Raw genomic sequence first — 16,131 nt, forward strand, 5'->3', positions numbered from 1 at the left:
CGATGGATGGGTGGATAGATGAATGACTGGGTGGATGGATGATGAATGGATACAGATGGGTAGAAGGATGGATGGATGGATGGATGGATGGATGATCTATGGATGGGTAGATGGAAATGTGGGCTAGTGTGTGAATCAGTGGGTGGATGGATGGGTGGATAGATGAATGACTGGGTGCATGGATGGATGATGAACAGATACAGATGGGTGGATGGATGGATGGATGATGGATGGATGGGTGAATGGATAGATCTATGGATGGGTGGATGGAAAGGTGGGTGAGTGTATGAATGGGTGGGTGGATGGATGGGTGGATAGATGGATGACTGGGTGGATGGATGAATGGATGCAAATGGGCAGATGGATGGATGGATGGGTGGATAGATGGATGGATGGATGGGGATGGAAGGATGGGTGGATGGATGGGTGGGTGACTGGATGACTGGGTGGATGGATGGATGAATGGATGCAGATGGGCAGATGGATGGATGGGTGGCTGAGTGGATGAGTGCATGGGAGGTAGATGAATGGGTACATCAATTGATGGATGGATGGATGGATGGATGGATAGATGGATGAATGGATGGAAGAATGGTTGGGTGACTGGATGGGTGGGTAGATGGATGGATGAATGTGTGGATGAGTGGATGAGTGCATGGTGGGTAGATGAATGGGTACATGGATTGATGGATTGTTGAATGTATGGATGGAAAGGTGGGTGAATGTATGAATGGATGGGTGGATGGATGGGTGGATAGATGAATGACTGGGTGGATGGATGGATGATGAATGGATGCAGATGGGCAGATGGATGGATGGATGATGGATGGGTGAATGGATGGATCTATGGATGGGTGGATGGAAAGGTGAGTGAGTGTATGAATGGGTGGGTGGATGGATGGGTGGATAGATGGATGACTGGATGGATGGATGGATGATGAATGGATGTAGATGGGCGGATGGATGGATGCATGCATGCATGGATGGATGTGTGGATGAATGGTGGACAGGTGGATGGGTGGGTGGGTGGGATGGTGAATGGATCAGTGTTTAGATGGATGTATGTGTGGGTGGATGAATGGATGGGATGATGGGTAGGTGGATGCGTGGATATATAAATGGGTGGATGAATAGATGAGTAGGTGGATGGGTGGGTGGATGAACGGATGAATGGGTGGATGGGTGGGTGGGTGTGTGGATGAATGAATGGTGGGTAAGTGGATGAATGGGTGAGTGGATGGGAGGATGGATGGATGAATGTTTAGGTGGATGAATCAATGGGTTCATGGATAGATGCATGAATGGATGGATGAATGGGTGGATTCATAGATGAGTAGGTGGATATGTTGGTAGAGGGATGGGTGGATAGATGGATAAGTGGTGGGATGGATGGATGATGAATTGATGAGAATGGGTAGATAGGTGAATGGGTGGATGGGTAGGTGGATGGGATGGGTGGATGTGTGCATGAATGATGTGTGTGTGTGTGTGTGTGTGAATGGGTGGGTGGGTGGATTAATCAGTGTTTAGATGGATGGATGTGTGGGTCGATGAATGGATGGGTTGATGGGTAGATGTATGGGTGGATAGATGAATGGGTGGATGCATAGATGAGTAGATGGATGGGTGGGTGGATGGATGGATGAGCAGGTGGATGGGTGGATGGATGGATGGATGGGTGAATGGATGAGTGGGTGGGAGAATGGGTGGATGGATAGATGGATAGGTGAACGAGTGGGTTGTGGTTGGGTGGATAGGTGGATGGGTGGATCAGTGTTTAGGTGGATGGATGTGTGTGTAGATGAATGGATGGGTTGATGGGAATGGATGGGAATGGGCAGATGGATGGATAGGTGGATGAATGTGTGGGTGGGTAGATAAATGGTGGATAGGTCTGTGAACGGGTGGGTGGGTGGGTAGGTGGATGAGCGGATGAATGAATCAGTGTTTAGGTAGATGGATGTGTGGGTAGATGAATGGATGAATGGATGGTGAATGGGTGGGAATGGCTAGATAGGTAGATGGATGGACGGACGGTTGGATGGATGGATGGATGGATGGGTGAATGGGTGGGTTGTAAGTGGGTGGATGGGTGGATGGGTGGGTCAGTATTTAGGTGGATGGACGATGGGTGGATGAATGGATGGGTTGATGGGTAGATGGATGGGTGGATGGGTGGATGGGAGGATGGATGAATGGATGGATGAATAGATGAGTACGTGGATGGGTGGGTGGATGAGTGGATAGATGGATTAGTGGGTGGATGGTGGATGGATGGATAACAGATGGGGATGGATAGATGGATGGGTGGATGGATAAATGGGTGGATGGAGATAAGTGTGTATATGAATGGCTAAATGGATAGATAACTGTGTGGGTGGGTGGATGGGTGAATGGATGAATCAGCGTTTAAGTGGATGGATGTGTGGGTGGGTGAATGACGGGTTGATGGGTAGATGGGTGGATGTACAGATGGGTGGATGGATGAGTGGATGGATGGGTAGGTGGATGGATGGATGAGTGGGCAGATGTGTGGGTGGGTAGATGGGCAGATGGATGAATAGATGATGAAGGGATAGATGCTTCTATCCACCGTGAAATGCCAATTATTTCCAGAAAATCACCAGAAAGCCTGGAACAGATTTTCCCTCAGAGCTCTAATGAGGAAACAACCCTACCAATACTGTGATCTCAGACTTCTGGTCTCCAGGATGGGGAAAGAATGCATTTCTGTTGTTAAAGCCCCCACATTAGGGGTAATTAGTTACGTCAGCCTTTGCAAACTAATACGCCGAGAAAAGACAGGAAAGGTTTTAACCAACAGCCTCCAAAGAAATTAGCGGAAGTGTCGTCATACCCAATGAAAGAGAGGAACAACCTCAAAAGATAAAGCATGAAAAGGACAAGGTGATAGGATAAGAGAAAGAAACTAGGAACAAGCCAATGGACGTCAGAAACTCAATGGAAGAGGAGGCTATCGAGACTTGAAGGTACAAAGACGGCACTGCAAAGCAATAAAAACTAAATGTGTTCATGCAGTTCCCCGCCCCTTTTTTCTTTGGTTGACTTACTGTTGAAAAATGTCCAATACTTGCAGAGTGGAGCATATAGATTATGATGTGATTTGCCAAAGCTCAGGAGGAATGGCTGCAGAGGACTCTATCCACCCACCCATCCACCTACTCATCCATCCATCCAGCCACCCATCCACCCACTCATCCATCCAGCCACCCATTCACCCACCCACCCATCCACCCACTCATCCATCCATCCATCCACCCACCCACCCATCCATCTACCCATCCATCCATCCACTCATCCATCCATCTACCCATCCACCCACCCACCCATCCATCTACTCATCCATCCATCCATCCACCCACCCACCCATCCATCTACTCATCCATCCATCCACCCATCCATCCATCTATCCATCCACCCAGTCATCCATCTATCACCCATCTATCCACCTACTCATCCATCCATCTACCCATTCACCCACCCACCCATCCATCTACTTATCCATCCATCCATCCATCCACCCATCCATCCATCTACCCATCCACCCACACATCTATCCATCCATCCATCCATCCATCCATCCATCCATCCATGTACCCATATACCCACTCATCTATCCATCCACCCATCCATCTACTCATCCATCCATCCACCCAGTCATCCATCCACCCATCCATCCATCCACTCATCCATCCATCCACCCATCCATCCATCCATCCACTCATCCATCTACCACCATTATTCCACCCACACATCCATCCATCTAAACACTTATCTATCCATCCACACACCCACCCAGCCATTCACCCACCCACCTACCATTCACCCACCCTTCCATCCATCCACCTACCCACCCACACATCCACCCACACATCCATCCATCCACCCACCCATCCACCCACTCATTCATCTACCCACCCATCCATTTACCCAGCCATCCACCTACACATCTATTCATCCGGCCATTCATACATCCATCCCTCTGCTCACTTGCCATGGTAGAATTAAACCATTGCAGTAGCGAAATAAGAAAGGCTCAGAGCTCCCTGCTCTCGCATCTCCCTGCAAACATCAAGGCATCCTCTTGACCCTTGATATGTGGATCTATACCACAGGAGCTTCCCAGAGCTCTCCATGACCCAGACATCTGATCCCTTCCATCTCCAGGAGGGAGGAGGTACAGGTGTACGCCTGGTGCTGACCTCCAAGGGTCATGGGAGGAAGGCAGCTTTGGGACATCTGCTATGATCAGGTTGTTCAGGATTTTACATCGTGGCTTCAGGGTCACTGTGCGTGCACCCAGACTTGTTCAAGCAAGAGTCCTTGATATCAATTCTGAAATAGAATGGGTTTTTGGGTGCAGTGGCTCACAACTGTCATTCCAGCACTTTTGGAGGCCAAGGTGGGTGGATCATGAGGTCAGGGGTTCAAGACCAGTTTGGCCAACATGCTGAGACCCCTCTCTACTAATAAGGTAAAAACTAGCTGGGAGTGATGGTGGGTGCTTGTTATCCCGGCTACTCAGGAGACTGAGGCAGGAGAATCACTTGAACCTAGGAGGCAGAGGCTGTAGTGAGCTGAGATCACACTACTGCACTCCAGCCTGGGTGACAGAGTGAGACTGTCTCAAAAAAAAAACACCAGAGAAAGAGACAAAAAGACAGAGGGAGGGAGGGAGGAAGGAAGGAAGGAAGGAAGGAAGGAAGGAAAAGAGAGAGGGAGGAAAGGGGAGGGAAGGAGGAAGGAGGGAAGGAAGGAAGAAAGAAACAAAGAGAAGGAAAGAAAGAAAGAGAAAGAAAGAAAAAAGAGAAAGGGGAGGGAGGGATGGAGGAAGGAAGGAAGAGAAAGAGAGGGGTAGGGAGGAAGGAAGAAAGAAAGAAAGAAGGAAGGGAAGGAAGGATGGAAGGAAGAAATAAGGAAGGAAGGAAGGAAGGAGGGAACTGGATCATGTAGATGTTTGAGATGTAGCTGAGGGTGGCAGTCAAGAAGTTACCAGTCAATCGGGTTTTAGTTTAGATGGTGAGGTCTGGCTCCAGCTCACGGAGATCGGACACAGCAGGATGGACGACCCCACGTGCGTCAGGGATAAATGTCTGTGTTTTCCTTTGTTCATTGTACTCTCCTGGCACGATGGCTACTGAGGGTCCCCTTCCTGCAACCCAGGAGGTAAAAATGGTGCTGCTGAGATATCCTTTGTCTCAGGGCTGATGTTTCTTTGCAGCCCCGAACATGTTTCCAACATCTGTGGATGAAGAACGCTTCCCTAAAATGCCTACATGAACCCCTCACTGCCTTGCCCTCACAGACCTCTCACCCCATCACAGAGGAGGAGACTGAAAACTGAGCTAGGAAAAGTCTCTGGGCTGGGTGGGGCCAGACGTCAGAGCTACGGACAGAAGCAACGAGGAAGAGAAGTCCATCACTCATGTGGAAGCCTCCTGTGTGTGATGGATTCCAGGAGCTCGATACCAGCCCAGCCAACATGGCAAAATGTCTTTAATATAAAAATGACAGGTGCATGTACGTGTGTGTCTGTGTGTGTGTGTGTGTGTGTGTGTGTGTGTAGGCACCGCAGGGAAGCGGAAATTATTACTGACGTATCTTTTGCAAAGAGGCATTGCCATAAACTAGAGAGATTGCAGACGGCAGACTGTACATAAGAGACTGCAGAGAGGTTGGAGGGTGACACACAGATGCCCAGGGGAGGGAGGAAGTAGGAAAACACTGGAGGTCCTCAGTATGGAAAGCTGATTTGGCATAGCTATCTTCCTTCTTTCCTTCTTTCCTTCCTTCCTTCCTTCCTTCCTTCCTTCCTTCCTTCCTTCCTTCCTTCCTTCCTTCCTTCCTTCCTTTCCATCTTTCTTTCTTTCTTTCCTTCCTTCCTTCTCTTTTTCTTTCTATCTTTCTCTCTCTTCTTTTTTTTAAAGATGGGGTTTCTCCATGTTGGCCAGGCTGGTCTTGAACTCCTGACCTCAGGTGATCCACCCACCTCAGCCTCCCAAAGTGCTAGGATTACAGGCGTGAGCCAGCGTGCCTGGCCTCTCTCTATCTTTCTCTTTGTCTCTCTTTCTTTGTTTCTCTTTGTCTCTTTCCCTCTCTCTCTTTCTTTCCCTTCCTTCTTTCCTTCCTCCCTCCCTCCCTCCCTTCCTCCCTCCCTTCCATTCATCTTTTTTTCTTTTTGAGAAAGAGTTTCACTCTTGTTGCCCAACCCAGAAGTGCAATGGCGTGATCTCGACTCACTGCAACCTCCACTTCCCAGATTCAAGCGATTGTCCTGCGTCAGCCTTCTGAGTAGCTGGGATTATAGGCGCCTGCCACCACCACACCTGGCTAATTTTTGGTATTTTTAGTAGAGATGGGGATTCACTATGTTGGCCAGGCTGGTCTCGAACTCCTGACCTCAGGTGATCTGCCCGCCTCAGCCTCCCAAAGTGCTGGGATTACAGGCGTGAGTCACCACACCTGGCCCACAGGTATCTTTTTATGTGACCATACATAGCAAGGGCTGGGGAAACAGAGAGGCTAGGTGCTGGGCTCAGGGTGGAAAGACTGTCATGGAACATTCCGGAAGCCTCCCACCCCCTACTGTCTGCTTTCCTGATGGTCCCTCTGCGCTAAACTGTGACTTATCCTAATAAAACGAGGATTGATACCACCATTTCCAGGCAGGTCCCCAACTCCCCTCCCCCACAGAAGCAGATGTAACTTCTTCTGAGCTTCCAGAAGTCACTGAGCTTCAACCTTGGTTGAATTTTTAGACTTTCCAGTTACAGGACACACACACACTTGTTGTGACTAAAATAATAAAGAGAAATAGAGAGCTCTGTATTTCTGTTTGTCTTCATAACTTTTCCCTCCAGCCCCTGCCCCCCCCACTTCAGTAGTAACCTCTGGGAGTTCCTTTGCTTCAGACCCTCCGTCCAGACACAGGTGAGTGTGGAGGCCACGTGCCCATCACTACCTGTCTGAAAGTGTTCTGGTGTCTCTAACCATATGCCCCACAGTGAGGAGATTTCAATGGATCACCTTCAGCCCGGGCTTACACATACTTCTCTGTAAGTATTTTTGTGCATACCTGTGAGAATATTTTCTGGGATAGATTTCTACCAGAAGAACTGCTGATTTGAAGGGTGTGCGTATTTTAAATCACATGCATGTATAAGAAAGGAAGAAAGATCTAAAAATTGATAATCTAAGTTTCCACCTTAAGAAACTAGAGAGAAAAAAAAGATAAAACAATGGAAGAAGAAATAAATAAATCATAAAAATTAGGTTGCAGGAGAAATCAATGGATTTGAAAACAGCAAATCAGAAGAGGACACAAATCAGTGGAATTGAAAACTCGAACTCAATACAAAAAGAAAAAAAAACAACAAAACCAAAGGCTTATTCTTTAAAATAACCATCAGTGAGATTAAAAAGCTTCTAAACAAACAAACAGCAACAAAAAAGAAAAAGGGTGAGAACACAAGTTACTAATACGTAGATGAAAGAGGAGGCTGCACTACAGACCCCATGGACATTGAAAAGATCATAAAGAAAGAAACATTACACAGAATTCTGGGCCCAGAACATGGATAACCCAGATGAAAAGAACAAAAAGGCAAAAATCTGACAAGTCACACAAAAAGAAACAGCCAATCTGAGTGAGCCTATATATCTTAAAGAGATTGAATCGATAATTTAATAACCTTCCCAGACAAAAGACCCCAGGCCCGGATAGGTTTACTGATGAATATTCCCCAACATTTGAGGGAGACATCACATATTGATGATCCTCTACAGTAGCTTCCAGAAGATAGAAATGGAGGGAATATCACCAAATATCCCCCCAGCACATTGCACCAATATGCACTTTCAGCAAATACACAAAAGTGAGACTCATTCTCATATCCTGATTAACAAGGGTGTCAGTTACTTTCTCATATGAGGGGTAAGAGGTTTCAAGTCATATTTTCATCACGGCCACAGAAGTTGGTGTGTTTGTTTGCTTCCTTATTTATTTATCTATTTTTGAGATGGAGTCTCTCTCTGTCTCCCAGGCTGGAGTGCAGTGGCATGATCTCGGTTCACTGCAACCTCCACCTCCTGGATTCAAGCCAATGATCTTGCCTCAGCCTCCCAAGTAGCTGGGAATACAGTTGTATGCCATTATGCCCAGCTACATTTTTGTATTATTAATAGAGATGGGGTTTTGCCATGTTGGCCAGGATCATCTCAATCTCCTGACCTCCTGATCTGCCCACCTTGGCCTCCCAAAGTGCTGGGATTATGGGCCTGAGCCACTGTGCCCAGCCCTATTTATTTATTTATTGCTGAATCAAGAGTTTTACTCTGTCACCCACGCTGGAGTGCACTGGCATAATCTTGGCTCACTGGAGCTTGTGCCTCCTGGGTTCAAGTGATCCTCCTACCTCAGCCTCCCACATAGCTGGGATTACAGGTGTGCACCACCACATGAGTGAATTGTTGTATTTTTAGTAGGAATGGGGTTTCACCATGTTTGCCAGGCTGGTCTCCAACTCCTGACCTCGAGCAATCTGCCTGTCTCGACCTCCCAAAGTGCTGGGATTACAGGCGCGAGCCATGGTGCTGGGGCGGTTTGTCAGGTTTCCGCGTTCATTAATCACTGGTGTGCTTTTTGGGAGTTGTTAGACGTTGCTGGTTTTCTCCACTCTTGTTCATGTCATGGAGAAAACTATTCATACGTCACAGGAACTGATTGTAGTTCTGTGGTTTCATTTCTTTTTTTTTAATTGCACTTTAGGTTCTGGGGTACATGTGCAGATCATGCAGGACTGTTGCATAGGTGCACACATGGCAAGGTGCTTTCTGCCTCCATCCCCCCATCACCTATATCTGGCATATCTCCCCATGTTATCCCTCCCCAACCTCCCCACCCCCTGCTGTCCTTCCCCTAGTCCCCCCAACAGACCCCAGTGTGTGATGCTCCCCTCCCTGTGTCCATGTGTTCTCATTGTTCAACACCTACCTATGAGTTAGACCCACTTATGAGTTTTCTATTTCTTTTATTTCCAGCCTCTCTATGTATGTATCTTTTTTTTTTTTTCTTGAAATGGAGTTTTGCTCTTGTTACCCAGGCTGGAGTGAAATGGCGCAATCTCGGGTCACCGCAACCTCCACCTCCTGGGTTCAGGCAATTCTCCTGCCTCAGCCTCCCGAGTAGCTGGGATTACAGGCACATGCCACCATGCCCAGCTAATTTTTTGTATTTTTAGTAGAGAAGGGGTTTCACCATGTTGACCAGGATGGTCTCTATCTCTTGACCTCGTGATCCAACCGTCTCGGCCTCCCAAAGTGCTGGGATGACAGGTGTGAGCCACCGCGCCCGGCCCACATATGTATCTTTTAGCGAATACTCCACTGTCCTTTTTTTTTGGTTGTTGAGACAGAGTTTCGCACTTTCACCCAGGCTGGAGTGCAGGGGTGCCATCTCACCTTGGCTCAAGTGATCCACCCACCCTGGCCTCTCAAAGTGTTGGGATTACAGGCATGGACCAGCAGACCTCAACAGAAAGTGCAAAAATATAAAACTTGTACAGGGTCAAATAGAAGAGAATGGAATCGATCTCAGATTTGGTGATGACTTTTTAGGTACCACATGAAAAGCAGCATCCGGCAAAGAAATAATTGATAAGCTGGACTTTGTTCAGGCTAAAAATGTTTGGTCTGCGCCCAGCATGGTGGGTCATGCCTGTGATCCCAGCACTTTGGGAGGCTGAGGCAGGTGGATCGCCTGAGGTCAGGAGTTTGAGACCATCCTGGCCAACATGGAGAAACCTCTGCTAAAAATACAAAAATTAGCCGGGTGTGGTGGCGGGTGCTTGTAATCCCAGCTACTTGGGAGGCTGAGGCAGGAAAATCGTATGAACCCAGGAGGTGGAGGTTGCAGGGAGCTGAGATTGTGCCACTAAACACCAGTCTAGGCAACAGAGCGAGACTCCATCTCAAAAAAACAACAGCAAAACCAAAAATGTTTGGTCTGCAAACAACACTGTGAGTGGAATGAGAAGTCACAGACTTGGAGAAGATATTTTCAAAACTCATATATCTGGTAAGCAGTATGAGGCCAGGTGTGGTGGCTCGCACCTGTAATCCCAGTACTTAGGGAAGCCGAGGCAGATGAATCACCTGAGGTCGGGAGTTCGAGACCAGCCTGGCCAACATGGCAAAACCCTATCTCTACTAAAAATACAAAAATCAGCTGGGCATTGTGGTGGGTGCCTGGAATCCCAGCTACTCAGGAGGCTGAGCCAGGAGGATTGCTTGAACTCAGGAGGCGGACGCTGCAGTGAACCGAGATCACACCACTGCACTCTAGCCTGGGAGCCAAAGTGAGACTCCGTCTCAAAAAAAAAAAAAAGTGAGAGCTTGTCTACATGAACCATTATTAAACATTAGCTGGGTATGTTGGCACACACCTGGAGTCCCAGCTACACAGGAGGCTGAGACGGAAGGCTCTCTTGAGGCCAGGAGGTCAAGGCTGCAGTGAGCAATCATTGCACTCTGTTCTGCCAAGCCTGGGTGACAGAGCAAGGCCTCTCTCAAAAAAAAAAAAGAAAAAAGGATGAGTTCATGTCCTTTGCAGGGACATGGATGAAGCTGGAAACCATCATTCTCAGCAAACTGACACAAGAGCAGAAAACCAAACACCACGTTCTCACTCATAAGCGGGTGCTGAACAATAAGAACACAGGGACACAGGGAGGGGACGTCACACATGGGGGCCTGGGGATGGGGGCTAAGGGAGGGAGAGCAGGGGGTGGGGGGATTGCTGTTTACAATAGCAAAGACCTGGCACCAACCCAAATGCCCACCGATGATAGACTAGACAAGGAAAACATGGCACATGGACACCATGGAATACTATGCAGTCATGAAAAGGGATGAGTTCATGTCCTTTGTAGGAACATGGATGAAGCTGGAAACCATCATTCTCAGCAAACTGACACAAGAACAGAAAACCAAACACCACATGTTCTCACTCATAAGCGGGGGTTTAACAATGGAAACACATAGACAGAGGGAGGGGAGCATCACACACTGGGGTCTGTCAGGAGGGGTGGGGGACAAGGAAGGGAGAGCATTAGGAGAAATGCTTAATGCATGTGGGGCTTAAAACCTAGATGATGGGTTGATGGGTGCAGCAAACCACCATGGCACGTGTACACCCATGTAACACACCTGCATGTTCTGCACATGTACCCCGGGACTTACAGTAAAATAAAAGCTAAAAAAAGAAGAAAGAAAAGAACTATTTTAAAAACAAAGAACCAGTATGCAAAATATGGAAAAAAAAAAAAAACTCTTAGGACTCAATCATTGGAAAACAAACAGCCCCATTTAAAAATGGGCCACTTCAGCAAAGATGAGTAGCACGTGGCAAATTCACCTATAAAAAGTCACTGCACATCGTAGCTCATTAACAAATTGCGAATTAATACTCCCAGCCATGCTGCCCGTCGCATCTAGTGATCACTAACATCAAGAAATATCAACAGAAAAAGTGCTGGATTTCTCATTCAACACTGTACAGAAGAAAATGGTGTGGCTGGGCATATCAGCTCATGCCTGTAACCCCAGCAGTTTGAGAAGCAGAGACAGGTGGATCACAACATCAGGAGTTCGAGCCCAGCTTGGCCAACATAGCGAAACCTCATCTCTACTGCAAATACAAAACTGGCGTGGTGACGCGCGCCTGTGATTTTAGCTATTTGGGAGGCTGAGGCAGGAGAATCGCTTGAACCCAGGAGGTGGAGGTCTCAGTGAGCCAAGATCACACCACTGCAGCCTGGTGACAGAGAGAGACTCAATCTCAAATTAAATAAATAAATAAATAAATAAATAATGAAAGAAGAGAGTCCCTGCATCCCCTCTCCTTCAGGTCACTGTGAAGACTGGAAATCACATTTTCTTTTCCTTCTGAGACACAGTCTCACTCTGTCCCCCAGGCTGGAGTGCAGTGGCATGATCTTGGCTCACTGAAACCTCTGCCTCCCAGCTTCATGCGATTCTCCTGCCTCAGCCTCCTGAGTAGCGGAGATGGCAGGCGCCCAGCACCACACCTCACTAATTTTTGCATTTTTAGTAGAGATGGGGTTTCACCCTGTTGGCCAGGCTGGTCTTGAACTCCGGACCTCAGGTGATGCACCCACCTCGGTCTCCCAAAGTGCTAGGATTACAGGTGTGAGCCACCGTGCACTGCCACATAGCCACATTTTCTTTTTTAACTGCAATGGGCTGTTATATGCCTCCCTCCCTCGTGCCCTTAAAGTCCCCTGTCTTTGTAGACCCAGTGACCCCTGTCACTGTGATAACTCCTGCCTCTGAATGAACGCCTTGTGCTACTGACTTCAAAGTCACTCAGCAGCCCCAGTGAACCGGCAGCTGTCAGGCGTGGGGGCTGGAAGAGCCGTTGGCATCTGCCTCAGATCACAGAGCAGCAATCCTCCCAGCTGAGCACAAATGCGTGCCATGAACACCGCGCTCCGAGCTCTCCCGCCGTCTGCTCGGTTTCCCTTCTTGCATCATCCAAGAAAGCACACCGTTTGCTCAGGGACATTTGCATGCTGTCGCCCGCAGACACCGTGTGGATTTTGATCTGGGTCCCTTGCTAGGCAGGGGCTGTGTTTCTCTGATCTGTGTGTTTTATTCTCAGAGTTCAGCACAGGGCGTCGTCACTGGGCAGAGAGCAGACTCTGAACAACATGAGAAGCCCCCCTTTTTTATTGTACTTTAGATTCTGGGGTACATGTGCACATCATGCAGGATGGTTGCATAGGTGAATACATGGCAAAGTGGTTTGCTGCCTCATCCCCCCCTCCATTGCCTATATCTGTCATTTCTCCCCAAGTTATCCCTCCCCTGCCACTGTCCCTCCCCATGCCCCCAACAGAACCTAGTGTGTGATGCTCCCCTTCCTGTGTCCATGCCTTCACATTGTTCAACACCCAACTATGAGTGAGAACATGCTGTGTTTGGTTTTCTGTTCTTGTGTCAGTTTGCTGAGGATGGTGGTTTCCAGATTCATCCATGTCTCTGCAAAGGACAAGAACTCATCCTTTTTCATGGCTGCGTAGTATTCCTTGGTGTATATGTGCCACATTTTCCTTGTGCAGCCTATCGTTGATGGGCATTTGGGTTGGTTCCAGGTCTTTGCTATTCTAAGAAGCCCTTTCTAAAAACAAAATCAGTGTCTGTGTGTGTGTGTGTATTACAGTTGATTTTAAATTTCCAAGTATGGCCAGGAGTGGTGTCTCACTCCTGTAATCCCAGCACTTTGGGAGGTCGAGGTGGGTGGAGCACCAGAGGTCAGGAGTTCAAGAGCAGCCTGACCAACATGGAGAAACCCCTTCTGTACCAAAAGTACAAAAATTAGCCAGGCATGGTGGCAGACGCCTGCAGTTCCAGCTACTCAGGAGGCTGAGGCAGGAGAATCACTTGAACCTGGGAGGTGGAGGTTGTGGTGAGCTGAGATGGCACCAGTGCACTCCAGCCTTGGGGACAAAAACAACACTCCCTCTCAGAAAAAAAAAAAAGGAAGAAAAAAATTAGTCAGCCATGGTGGCAGGCACAGGAGTCCCAGCTACTTGGGTGGCTGAGGCAGTAAAATGACTTTAATGCAGGAGGTGGCGGTCACAGTGAGCTATGTTCACGCCTTTGCACTCCAGTCTGGGCGATGAGGGAAACTCCATCTCAAAAACAAGCAAAAACCATTTCCAAGTACACTCCCCTGGACACACACGTGTGGGTGGGGATGTGTGAACAGCAGGTAGAAAATCAGCCTCGCTTGGCGAGGCAGAAAGCCACCGTACGTGGAATTAAGCTAACTAACCTGAAACGAAATTCAGTGAAAAAACAACGGAGGTGGTTGACTGTGTGGGTCCTGGTGTTACGCAAAACACCAATACAGATGGCACCTATTCTGAAATGCAAGCTCTTCTGCTATGACTGAGCTGGAGTGTCAGGGGTCTTAGCAGGTTATGGGGCAGAGGTGTCATTTAGCAGATGAGTGGGGGGGGGGCGGGGGGAGAGGGAGAGAGGTTTCCGGGCTTCCTTTTTCTATTTTTCTTTTTTTGCTCTATTTATACAATCTTGTTTGTATTTTTTTTTTCCTGATACAAAGTGTCGCTCTGTCACCCAGGTTGCAGTACAGTGGCGCGATCTCGGCTCAGTGCAATCTCCGCCTTCCGGGATCAAGCAATTCTCCTGCCTCAGCCTCCTGAGGAGCTGGGATTACAGGCATCCACCATGCCCAGCTAATTTTTTTGTTTTGTAAAGACGGAGGGGAGGGGTTCACCACATTGGCTAGGCGGGTCTCGAACTCCTGACCTTGTGATCCACCCACCTCAGCCTCCCAAAGTGCTGGGATGACAGGTGTGAGCCACCGCGCCCTGGCCGGCTTGACTTCCTAAGAGCGGTTCTCTGTTTAAAGACCGTGACTCAGGGTTAATTTACACAGACTTGTCCTGGGATAGTTTAATTGTGATGAGATGGAGTCTAGGCATCATGTTTCCAGAAGTGTGGTCAGCAAAGCAGCCAGGGAGAAGAGCCCTGCAGAAACCAAAAGGCACTCAACTGTCTTTTTCCTGCCTGAATCCAAAGCTCCGCTCCTTGAGATCCAAAGCAGGCTCCCTTAAAACCCAAAGAGGAGCTGCCTTACAACCCAAAGCCGGCTCTCTTAGACTCAAAAAGAGGCTCCCTTAAAACCCAAAGAGGGGCTCCCATACACCCAAACCTGAGCTCCCCCAAACCCAAAGTTGGACTCCCTTAAACCCAAAGCTGGCTCCCTTCACCACAAAGCTGAGTTCCCCTAAAGCCAAAGCTGAGCTCGGTCAAACCCAGTGAAGATTGATTGATTGATTGAACACAAAGGAGTGATTCTTCCTTGTTACCTGGACCCAAACCCCCAGTGACCGGAACTCTTGGCTGACACAAACGTGGGTGCAGCTTCAATCTCTCCCCTGTTCAGGGTGAAAGGACCCCCCCAGGCTCCAGTGATCAGAGGCAGACATGGATTATCTTTGCTTTGTGGCCTTAGGCAGTTCTCAGGCCAACACAAAAGGACATATTTTATTTTATTTCTTTACAAAAGGACATTTTAAAGGATTTCAAAGCACCCCAGCCTAGCCCTCAGCACAAGAAATTAACATTACAGGCTCCTAGTAGCACACGCCTGTCACCCCAGCACTTTGGTAGGTCGAGGCAGGTTAATCATCTGAGGTCAGGAGTTCGAGACCAGCCTGGCCAACATGGAGAAACCCCCTGTCTCTACTAAAAATACAAAAATTAGCCAGGCGTGGTGGCAGGTGCCTGTAATCCCAGCTACTCAGGAGGCTGGGGCAGGAGAATCACTGGAATCCTCGTGGCAGAGTTTGCAGTGAGCTGAGATCGCGCCACTGCACTCCAGCCTGTGCGACAGAGCAAGACTCTGTCTAAAAAAACAAGGGTCAGTGGGGACACCTTCCTTAATAAAAGCTAGAGCCCTCCCTGTCCCATTCAAGTCTTCCGTGTTTGCAAATTAACTCCGAATATTACCAGGTGGTCCCTGAAATAGTTCACCGTGTAACGCACCAACTCCCCTCCTAGTTACGAGCCAGAGAGAAATAAAGACAGCTGGAGAATTTCTGAAGCAAACATCATCTCATGATGCTTTTTTGGCGGTGGGGGGAGTGGGGGGAGAGACTGTATCACAGTTTAATCGCCCTGGCTGGTCTGGAACTGTTAGACTCAACAGATCTTCCTGTCTCAGCCTCTAAAAGCGTTGGTATCACAGTGCAGGCGAACCACTGTACCCAGCTCTTAATGATGCCTTTTTTATTCTTTTGAAGACAGATTCCCGTTCTGTCGCCGAGGCCGGAGTGCAGCGGTGTCCTGGTGGCTCACTGCAACCTTCACCTCCGGGGTTCAAGCAATTCTCCCATCCCAGCCTCCAGAGTAGCTGAAACTACAGCCGCCACACCACACAGCTAGTCTTGCCTGTCTACATGCAGCAGGGTCCTGGGCGACACCTCCAGCCCTCCTTCCTCTGGGATCAGCCCAGCATGGAGCTCTGAGGCTCCTGAGAATCCGCACTGCATTGCAGTCCAT

The sequence above is a fragment of the Callithrix jacchus genome, chromosome Y (assembly GCF_049354715.1).
Source record: "Callithrix jacchus isolate 240 chromosome Y, calJac240_pri, whole genome shotgun sequence".
Lineage (NCBI taxonomy): Eukaryota > Metazoa > Chordata > Mammalia > Primates > Cebidae > Callithrix > Callithrix jacchus.